Genomic DNA, 10,631 nt, shown 5'->3' on the forward strand with positions numbered 1-10,631 from the left:
AAGCTCTCCCCACCGGCCCCAGTCCTGGCCCAGCTGGTTGAACTCCCAGGGGTGGAGAGAGGCAGGTGCTGGGCCCCCACAGGGAGTCTCAATGTGGGTGCCCTGGGGGGGGGGCACGGACAAGGGAGGAGCTAAGAGCAGTGGCAGATGAACCAAGTGCCAGCTCAGGTTGGACCTGGGGAGGTATGTTGGCTCCCTCATCTGGGAAATGGGCCCAGGTGAAGTTATGGCAAGGTTCCAGCAGTGTCACTGAGCCTCCCTGAATCACACCTTTCTGTCCTGTTGCCTGGAACACGGGATCCATCTCTGAAGGCGACACCATGTTTATTGACTTTATCTCCCCTGTAGTCCCCAGGTTATGGCCTGGTGCAGGGTAGGTTACAAAGTAGGTATTGTAATCCTGGTATTTTAAAACTCTTTAAAAAATTCTTTTTTTTTTTTGAGGGTCAGGTGGAGGTACACACAATATAGTGCACAAGGACCCCAATTCAAATCCCTGATCCCCACCTGCAGGGAGTAAAAAGCTTCACAAGCAGTGAAGCAATGCTGCAGGTATATATCTATCTTTCTCTTCCCCTTCCCTCTCAATTTTCGTCTCTATCCAAAACATAGATATTTTTTCTCTAAAAATGATCTTTAAAAAAAATCATTCTTGAGGTCCTGAAGTAGCACTGTAGGTGGCACTGGGCTCTCAGACGTGAGGTCCTGTGTTCGATCCGTGACATTGAACGTGCTGGAGTGATGCTCTGGATTTCTCTCTTATTAATAAGTAAATACATAAACCTTTTAAAATCATTCTATTGCTCCTTTGCCCATGCAAAGTGTATACAAATTAAAAAGTGGTAAGATTTCAGCTAGAGAACAGGTTGCCTTTCTGTTGAATGAATAAACTAGAAAAATAACAGTCCTCTTCCATCCTGTATTTGTTAGGTCTGATCAGTTTCAACTCAACGTACTGATATAGCACACGGGCTCTGGGCTCAAAATTTTGGCTTCAACTCCTGGCCTTGCCTCTTCTTATTGGCTGTGTGATCTTGACCAAGGTAATCACTTACGGCCTGTTAGCCTCTGCATCCTGATATCTCTCCTTTTTTAAATATGTGAGAGAGCTTTTAAACATGTGAGAGAGCTAGAGAGAGACAAAGACCAGAGAAGTTTTTTGCTGGGGATCAAACCTGGGACTAAGAATATGGAATATGTGAGGCTTCCCCCTGAAAGTGGAAACCAGGGGCTCGAACCTAGGTCCTTATGCATTGTAATATATGTGTTTAACCATTGCCTGGCCCCCTTCTTCTTCTTCATTTTTTAATCTTTATTTACTTATTTATTTGTTTATTGGATAAAGACAGCCAGAAATAGAGAGGGAAGGAGATGAGAGAGAGAGAGAGAGAGACAGACACCAGCAACACAACTTCAACACTTGCAAAGTTTCTCGCCTGCAGGTGGGGGCTGGGGTCTCAAACCCAGGTTCTTGCACATTGTAATGTGCGCTCAACCAGGTGTGCCACCCAGGTCCTCTTCTTCTTGGTTAATTATGATAGAGACAGAGAGAAATAGGGTGAGAGAGGAGAAGAGAGACATCTGCAGTCTGCTTCACCACTTGTAAAGCATCCTCCCTGCAGGTGAGGACTGGGAGCCTCAAACTCAGGTCCTCACACTCGGTGACTTGCACATTTTACCAGTTGTGCCACCACCTACCCCCACCCCCGGCCAATCTTTGAAACATGAATATTATGGATTGAGGGGATGGCTCAGCAGTTGAGTAAATGCTTACATGCATGAGGCCTTGGATTCGGTTCCTGGCACTGCATAAAATGGCAGAGTGATGTTCTGCTCTGATATCTCTCACTCAATGAAATAGTAAAATAGGAGGAATGGTTTTTGCCACACATGTGAGAACTAAACAGAGTACCATATAGTACCTAGCTATTCAATAGTTCAAGAAATGACAGTGACTATCATGGCTCTTCCAGCTAGTCTTCCCATCACTTAGAATCCATCCGTCTGCATACCTGCTTCCATATACAGACTTTTACTGTCTCTTCTGGTTTACTAAGAAGCACCCTAGGAGGTTGGGAGCATAAATAAGGTCTCCACTTGACAGAGCACTGAGCTACAGGAGACTCCTTTTCAAGACCACACACAGTGCTCGTGGCCAAGCTGGGATCAGCATCCAGATGTCCTCACACCAGTTTCTGTTTCCTTTCTTTCTTTCTTTCTTTTTTTCTTTCTTTCTCTCTCTCTTTCTCCTGTAGTGAGTCCAACATACTCCTGTCTCGTTGCCTCTTGGGTATGATGGACTAGTGAGGTGCCGAGAAGGAGCTGGTGGGCTGCAGTGGACCAAGGCCCTTGGGGTGCTTTGATCCAGATGTGGGAGGCAAGGAGTTGAGGTTACTGCTGGCTGTTCACCCCCTTGTCCTATTCCTAGTTTCCTGCTCATAGGCTCTTCCTGTTTTGCTTGTGAACTCCAGTTCCCATGGGACCCATATTAAAGCACAGAAGGACAGGGGGCCAAGGCAGGCAGCCAGAGGGATTGAAACAGTGATGAGCAGGGCACCAGGGAAGAGGAGAAAAGAAGGAACAGTGAAAGAACAGATGGTGGGGGTGGATATGGAGAGACAGGATGGGAGGAGAGGGAAAGCAGAAATAGAAAAGGAGCTTGGTGACAGATAGGAGGAAGCACCGGGTGGGGCAGGGGGAACAGGCGGGGTGGGAAGCAGAGACTTTGAGAAGACAGCAGGCTGGGTGGCGTTGCAAAATCTGCCCATGCATTCATTTTCACGTTTCAGAAAAGCCCCTCTGATGTCCCAGGGCCAAGTTCTGCCTCCAGTTTTTGCTCTTGTTCCCTCTTACCACACGGTCATCTGTCCAGCAGGCCCCCACCTGGGTCTGGGCACCTCTGAGTCATGTGCACAAGGCTCTCCAGCCCTCTCCCATGTATCCTCTCCCCAGTTTTCACAAGGCTCCAGCTGTCCTGGGAAAATAGGAACTGGGGATTCCGGCCCCTGGGAAACTGAAACTCTTCTGTCCTAGCGCCCACATTACTGCTCTGGTGCTCTTCTCCTGGGCCAGCCGTCAGGGTGGTATTGGCCAGTGTGTGTGGGGGGACACCCAGAAGCTACTGGTCGCATTTTCCCTTCTCTGTCCCCATAAACTCCAGCACTGCAGCCGTCAGGGTGGTATTGGCCAGTGTGTGGGGGGGGACACCCAGAAGCTACTGGTCGCATTTTCCCTTCTCTGTCCCCATAAACTCCAGCACTGCAGCCGTCAGGGTGGTATTGGCCAGTGTGTGTGGGGGGACACCCAGAAGCTACTGGTCGCATTTTCCCTTCTCTGTCCCCATAAACTCCAGCACTGCAGCCGTCAGGGTGGTATTGGCCAGTGTGTGTGGGGGGACACCCAGAAGCTACTGGTCGCATTTTCCCTTCTCTGTCCCCATAAACTCCAGCACTGCAGCCGTCAGGGTGGTATTGGCCAGTGTGTGGGGACACCCAGAAGCTATTGGTCGCATTATCCCTTCTCTGTCCCCATAAACTCCAGCACTGCAGCCGTCAGGGTGGTATTGGCCAGTGTGTGTGGGGGGACACCCAGAAGCTACTGGTCGCATTTTCCCTTCTCTGTCCCCATAAACTCCAGCACTGCAGCCGTCAGGGTGGTATTGGCCAGTGTGTGTGGGGGGACACCCAGAAGCTACTGGTCGCATTTTCCCTTCTCTGTCCCCATAAACTCCAGCACTGCAGCCGTCAGGGTGGTATTGGCCAGTGTGTGTGGGGGGACACCCAGAAGCTACTGGTCGCATTTTCCCTTCTCTGTCCCCATAAACTCCAGCACTGCAGCCGTCAGGGTGGTATTGGCCAGTGTGTGGGGACACCCAGAAGCTACTGGTCGCATTATCCCTTCTCTGTCCCCATAAACTCCAGCACTGCAGCCGTCAGGGTGGTATTGGCCAGTGTGTGTGGGGGGACACCCAGAAGCTACTGGTCGCATTTTCCCTTCTCTGTCCCCATAAACTCCAGCACTGCAGCCGTCAGGGTGGTATTGGCCAGTGTGTGTGGGGGGACACCCAGAAGCTACTGGTCGCATTTTCCCTTCTCTGTCCCCATAAACTCCAGCACTGCAGCCGTCAGGGTGGTATTGGCCAGTGTGTGTGGGGGGACACCCAGAAGCTACTGGTCGCATTTTCCCTTCTCTGTCCCCATAAACTCCAGCACTGCAGCCGTCAGGGTGGTATTGGCCAGTGTGTGGGGACACCCAGAAGCTATTGGTCGCATTATCCCTTCTCTGTCCCCATAAACTCCAGCACTGCAGCCGTCAGGGTAGTATTGGCCAGTGTGTGGGGACACCCAGAAGCTACTGGTCGCATTATCCCTTCTCTGTCCCCATAAACTCCAGCACTGCAGCCGTCAGGGTAGTATTGGCCAGTGTGTGGGGACACCCAGAAGCTATTGGTCGCATTATCTCTTCTCTTTCCCCATAAACTCCAGCACTACAGTGGTCAGAGGGATGACACAGGACCTTGGAGTGTAACACTGGTCTCCAGCCTGATTTGTCTTCTGAATATCAGGATAAGTCTCTCTTATCTATTCTTGATGCTCAAGCCTCTAGTGTCCCCACAGGAGGCTTCTCAGGCTTCAGGACCACACACAAGCACCACCTAGAGCCCTCTGACCCAGACTAGAGCCAACTGCTGAACAGGCAGGTCAGGGCGCCATCTCCCCCATAAGCCAGGGAGTCAGTCTCGTTTCAAGTGGAGGAAGAGGAAACATCAGCAGTCCTTCACTGCCAGAGTCACCCCTCCAGAGCTGAGGGGTTCTGGGCCCCCCACAAAGAGGCATAGGGAGAGGAAGACAGGAAAAGATGAAAATCTGATGGCAACATTGTCACAGAGACCAGCCAGTGAGCCTTCTCCCCATGTCAGGGAAAGCAGTCAGGTAATCAACAACTGGAACCACATGGCCCATTTTGGCAGCTCTGTCCCCACCCCTCTTCCCCCCACGAACACAAAATACAATCCTACAGTTCACAGAAGCCTTTCCTATGTTCCCTTGGCTCTGAGAAGAGACACCATGCCAGGGCACAACTTCAGAGACCTTCCAAGTCACATTTCTAGGAGGTTCTTCTCCACAGCTCCTGGAGGTTTTCCATTGCAACAAGGGGAACCTTGAAGCAAGAATAGGAACATTTACCAGCCTGTGATCATATGCACTACTTTAGAACTTAAGCCAAAGGACATAAACACCCATGAAACTGGCTGCAGGGATGGGCTGGGCCAACTGCTTCCTGCTCCCTCCTGTACTGTTCGTTTGTTTATTACCAGAGCACTGTTCAGCTCTGGTTTATGGTGGTGCTGGGGATGGAACCTGGGACCTTTTTTCCCTCAGCCATGAAAGTCTTTTTGCATAATCATCATGATATCTCTCCAGCCCACATTTATTTATTTTTTGATGAGAGTACCACTCAGTTATTGGTGGTACTAGGGATCAAACCTGGGGCCCCTTGCATGCAAGTCCTGTGCACTACCACTTCAGGCTCTCTCCAGTCTCCTTCACCATTCCAGAAAGGCAGAAAGCATGAGGATCATCTTGCAGGTCCCCTGAATCACTTGTGCCAACCTCCCGGTCATACCATGGGGAAGGCAGGAATTTCTGCTTCCGAAAGCTGTGAGTTCAGAGATGATACAGAGGCAGAAAGAGGAAAGGTGACATTTACTTGCATTCCACTAATACTACATGCTTATTTTTGTGCGTATCATTTCATTTACCCTTACAGATAACCGTCAGAGATACTTACTAGTAGCAGTTTGGGACACTTTGCACGTATGTGTAGGTGACTCAAAATCTTAAACTCAAACAAAATTTTCACCTCATTTCATTACTCGAAATTGCCTCACCAGATGAGAAAAATGGTGAACTCATCTGGATTTGCTTCTGTCCAGAGGTAGAGTAATGGCTCTTAAATATTTTTATTTTGATATTTATCTATTTCCTTTTGTTGCCCTTGTTTTTGTTGTTGTAGTTATTATTATTGTTGTTGTCGTTGTTGGATAGGACAGAAAGAAATGGAGAGAGGAGGGGAAGACAGAGGGGGAGAGAAAGATAGACATCTGCAGACCTGCTTCACTGCCTATAAAGTGACTCCCCTGCAGGTGGGGAGCCGGGGGCTCGAACGGGATCCTTCTGCCAGTCATTGCGCTTTGTGCCACGTGCGGAGTAATGGCTCTTAAACCAGGCTTCACTTTCAGAGATTCTGATATAAGTGGTCTGAAGTAAGTCCATGTATCTACTTAGCCACTACAATTTTTTTCTTTCCCTTCTGTAGTCAGGAACCACGGTATGGGTACCACGGAGTCATCTGGTCCCTATTCTGTACAACCATACACAGAAACTGGGGGTCAAGAAACCAGGGTTCCGAGGCTGGGTGGTCACGCACCTGGTTGAGTGCACATATTACAATGCACGAAGACCCAGGTTAAAGTCTCCAGTACCCACCCCTTGCCTCATTCAATGAAAGGGGAAATAAATAAATGAATATAAAAAATAAAAAAAAAAACCAGGGTTCAGTGTTTTATTAATTTTTATTTTATTATTACTTTTTAAATATTTTATTATTGGATAAAGACAGAGAAACTGAGAGGGGAGAGGGTGATAGAGAGGGAGAGAGACAGACACCTGCATCCCTGCTTCACCATTTGTGAAACTTTCCCCCTACAGGTGGGGACCAGGGCTTGAACCTGGGCCCTTGCACACTGTAATGTAAGCACCTAATCAGGTGCATCATCCGGCCCCCTTTTTAATTTCTGCTGGTTGTTTTTGTCACCAGGGTTACTGCTGCACCTTAGTGCCTGTACGACTCCACCTCTCCTGGTGGTCATTTGTTTTTCTTTTCTTTTTTTTCCTCCAGGGTTATCACTGGGGCTCGGTGCCTACCATATAAATCGTATAAATCCACTACGCCTGGAGGCCATTTTCCCCCATTTTTTGTTGCCCTTGTTGCCTGTTGTTGTTATTGGATAGGACAGAGAGAAATGGAAAGGGGAAGGGAAGACAGAGAGGGGGAGAGAAAGACAGACACCTGCAGACCTGCTTCACTCACTGCTTATGAAGTGACGCCCCTGCAGGTGGGGAGCCGGGGGCTCGAACCAGGATCCTTGAGCCAGTCCTTGCACTTCGTGCCAATGTGCACTGAACCTGCTGTGCTAACACCCAGCCCCTTATTTTTCTTTTTTACATGAAGAATGAAAAGATACAGGGAGAGAAAGAGCACCATTCCAATGCTCATGAGGTTTCTCCTCTGCAGGTGCTCCTGCAGACAGTGGCCTGAAGGGTGGTAACAGGTGACCCACTGTGGTCCGGGAGGTGGCACAGTGGATAAAGCATTGGTTTCTCAGGCATGAGGTCCTGAGTTCCATCCCCAGCAGCACATGTACCAGAGTGATGTCTGGTTCTTTCTCTCTCTCTCCCCCTATCTTTCTTTCTTTCTTTCTTTCTTTCTTTCTTTCTTTCTTTCTTTCTTTCTCTTTTCTATCTTTCTAATAAATAAAATCTTTTTTAAAAAGTATAAAAAAGATTTTAAAAAATAGGTAATCCATCTGGCAACCTCACCTCTTGGCTCTGCCATCAACGGGTATAATCTTCGCCCAGGCTGAGGCATTTTTCACTATAAAAACTGAAAAATTGGGAGTTGGGTAGTAGCGCAGCAGGTTAATTGCATGTGGCAGGAAACGCAAGAACTGGAGTAAGGATCCCAGTTAGAGCCCCCAGCTCCCCACCTGCAGGGGAGTCGCTTCACAGGCAGTGAAGCAGGTCTGCAGGTGTCTATCTTTCTCTCCCCCCCGTGTCTTTCCCTCCTCTCTCCATTTCTCTCTGTCCTATCCAACAACGATGACAACAATAATAACTACAACAACAAGGGCAAACAAAAGGGAATAAATAAATTAAATAAATATTTAAAAAAACACACAAAAAACCAGATGAAGTAAAAAAGTGAAAAGGCAGGGGTCGGGTGGTAGCGCAGAGGGTTAAGCGCACGTGGTGCGAAGCGCAAAGATCGGTGTATGGATCCTGGTTCGATCCCCCAGCTCCCCACCTGCAGGGAGGTCTTTTCACAGGTGGTGAAGCAGGTCTGCAGGTGTCTATCTTTCCCCTCTCTGTCTTCCCCTCCTCTCTCCATTTCTCTCTGTCCTATCCAACAACAATCACATCAGCGACAACATCAATAATAACCACAACGATGAAACAACAAGGGCAACAAAAGGGAAAAAAAAAGGCCTCCATGAGCTCCTGGTGACCATTTTTCCATTGTTGTTGCTATTGTTGGATAGGGGAGAAATTGAGAGAGGAGGGAGAGTGGGGGTAGATAGCATAATGCAAAAGAGACTCTCATGCCAGAGGCTCCGAAGCCTTAGGTTCAATCCCCTGCACATAAGCCAGAGCTGTGCAATGGTCTGATATTTCTGTGTCTTTCTCTCTCTGCATCTCTTTCAAAAATAAAATAAATAAAATACTTTTAAAAAGAGAGAGGAGGGAGAGATAGGGAGAGAGAAAGATGGATATTTGCATACCTGCTTCACCACTTGTGAGGCAACCCCCCTGCAGGTGGGGAACCAGGATCCTTGTGTCAGTCCTTGTGCTTTGTACTATGTGTGCTTAACTGGGAGCGCTACCACCCAGCTCCATTAGAACTGTCTCTGAGTGGCCCAGGAGGTGGCATAGTGGATAAAGCATTGGATTCTCAACCATGAGGTCTTGAGTTCAATCCCTGGCAGCACATGTACCAGAGTGATATCTGATTCTTTCTCATGAATAAATAAATTCTTTAAAAAAAAGTTTCTTACTGAAAGCAGTTGAGGTTCCCTGAATAGAGTTTGGCAATGTGGGTTGAGCATTCTTTGAGAAACAGCTCTTTAAAAAAAAAAAAAACTTTTAAAATATTTTATTTACTAGTGAGATTTATTTATTTTTGCCTTCAGGGTTATTGCTGGGGCTCGGTGCCTGCACTATGAATCTGCTGCTCCTGGAGGCTTTTTTCCCCTTTTGTTGCCCTTGTTGATTATTGTTGTTGTTGGATAGGACAGAGAGAAATCGAGAGAGGAGAAGACAGCTAGGAGAGACAGACATCTGCAGACCTTCTTCACTGTGAAGGGACCTCCCTACAGGTGGGAATCCGGGGGCTCCAACCTGGCTGGATCTTTGGGCCGGTCCTTGCGCTTCACGCCTTGAGCGCAAGTCTTAACCCGCTGCACTACCGCCCGGGTCCCCAGTTCCAGGAATTTTCTAAGATGATCTGGGGTGATTTGCTTTCAATGGGAAGATCTAAATCAAAGCATCCCCAGGGCCTATACTTCTGGGAGTGAGTCAAGAGAAACTCAAGAGCCCCAAGGTCAAACTGGTTGCACTTTATCTAAGTGGCCAAAGCTCAAGTTCTGGGATTGTGTGGAAACATCTCCTACTCCCACTTTACGGTATGTTCCTTCCCCTAAACCCTACATATATCCTTCTTCCCACAGGTCTGAAATGCCTCCCCTAGGAATTTGCTTCGTTATTTTTATTATTTTTTTTTTCTTTTGCAAAGTCTTAATGTCCGGTGCAGCCCAACCCCTTGAGAAATGGCATGACATCTTGATTCTATTTTTTAAATATTTATTTATTTATTTTCCCTTTTGTTGCCCTTGTTTTATTGCTGTAGTTATTATTGTTGTCGTTGTTGGATAGGACAGAGAGAAATGGAGAGAGGAGGGGCAGACAGAGAGGGGGAGAGAAAGACAGACACCTGCAGACCTGCTTCACCGCTTGTGAAGCGACTCCCCTGCAGGTGGGAAGCCTGGGGCTCGAACCGGGAACCTTGTGCCGGTCCTTGTGCTTCACACCAGCTGCGCTTAACCCACTGCGCTACCGCCCAACTCCCATCTTGATTCAATTTAACTGAAACTTGTAGGTGGGGCGGATGGGAAGGCAGGTACAGGCCAGGAAGGGGAAATAAGAGGCACCCTGAAGGTCTGTACAGCGCAGCGAGCACTGGGCCAGACTGAAGACAGGTATCATGGTCCGGGAGGTGGCGCAGTGATAAAGCATTGGATTCTCAACCATGAGGTCCTGAGTTCGATCCCCAGCAGCACATGTACCAGAGCGATGGCTGGTTCTTTCTCTCCTATCTCTCTCATGAATAAATAAATAAATTCTTAAAAAAAAAAAAGACAGGTATCAACCTCAAGTCCAAAGGGCTGTTTACTCGCTGCGCCTGCACGCCTCACAAGACCACTTCCGGGGAACTGAGCCAAGACCAAGACTCGAATTGTGTCTGAAGGCAGAGAGTGGAGAGAGGGGCCCTGGATTCTCACTTTTGCACCGTCTCTGGTTTTTAAACCAGTCGCGGCAGCATCCCGACCCGCGGGGGCGCTCGCTCCCGGGTCACCATCCGGCCCGGCGCAGACGCCGCCTGGAAACCGGGTTTCTGAGTCAAAAAGCAAAGCTTGCGCTCCGGGCTCTCTCTTTACCAAGACGAAGGCATTAGGCCCTTTCTGCTGAGGGAGCTCGCGCTGAAGGCATTAGGCCCTTTCTGCTAAGGGAGCATTTGCAAGCTCCTACGCCACAGCCGAATCGTGAAGCCTTTACACACCTTCACAGGCGTCCTCC

At 48.6% G+C, this 10,631-nt stretch overlaps 1 long non-coding RNA gene across 1 annotated transcript in view; it reads left to right on the forward strand.

Annotated features, from left to right (window-relative positions):
- The first annotated feature begins 10,041 nt into the window (after positions 1 to 10,041).
- LOC132533853 (uncharacterized) overlaps positions 10,042 to 10,631 on the forward strand; it is a 39,605-nt gene continuing 39,015 nt past the window's right edge. Inside the window, exon 1 of the long non-coding RNA XR_009545593.1 lies at positions 10,042 to 10,196. This is a non-coding gene — a long non-coding RNA (uncharacterized LOC132533853). The remainder of the gene's footprint in view (positions 10,197 to 10,631) is intronic.

The sequence above is a fragment of the Erinaceus europaeus genome, chromosome 17 (genome assembly GCF_950295315.1).
Source record: "Erinaceus europaeus chromosome 17, mEriEur2.1, whole genome shotgun sequence".
Lineage (NCBI taxonomy): Eukaryota > Metazoa > Chordata > Mammalia > Eulipotyphla > Erinaceidae > Erinaceus > Erinaceus europaeus.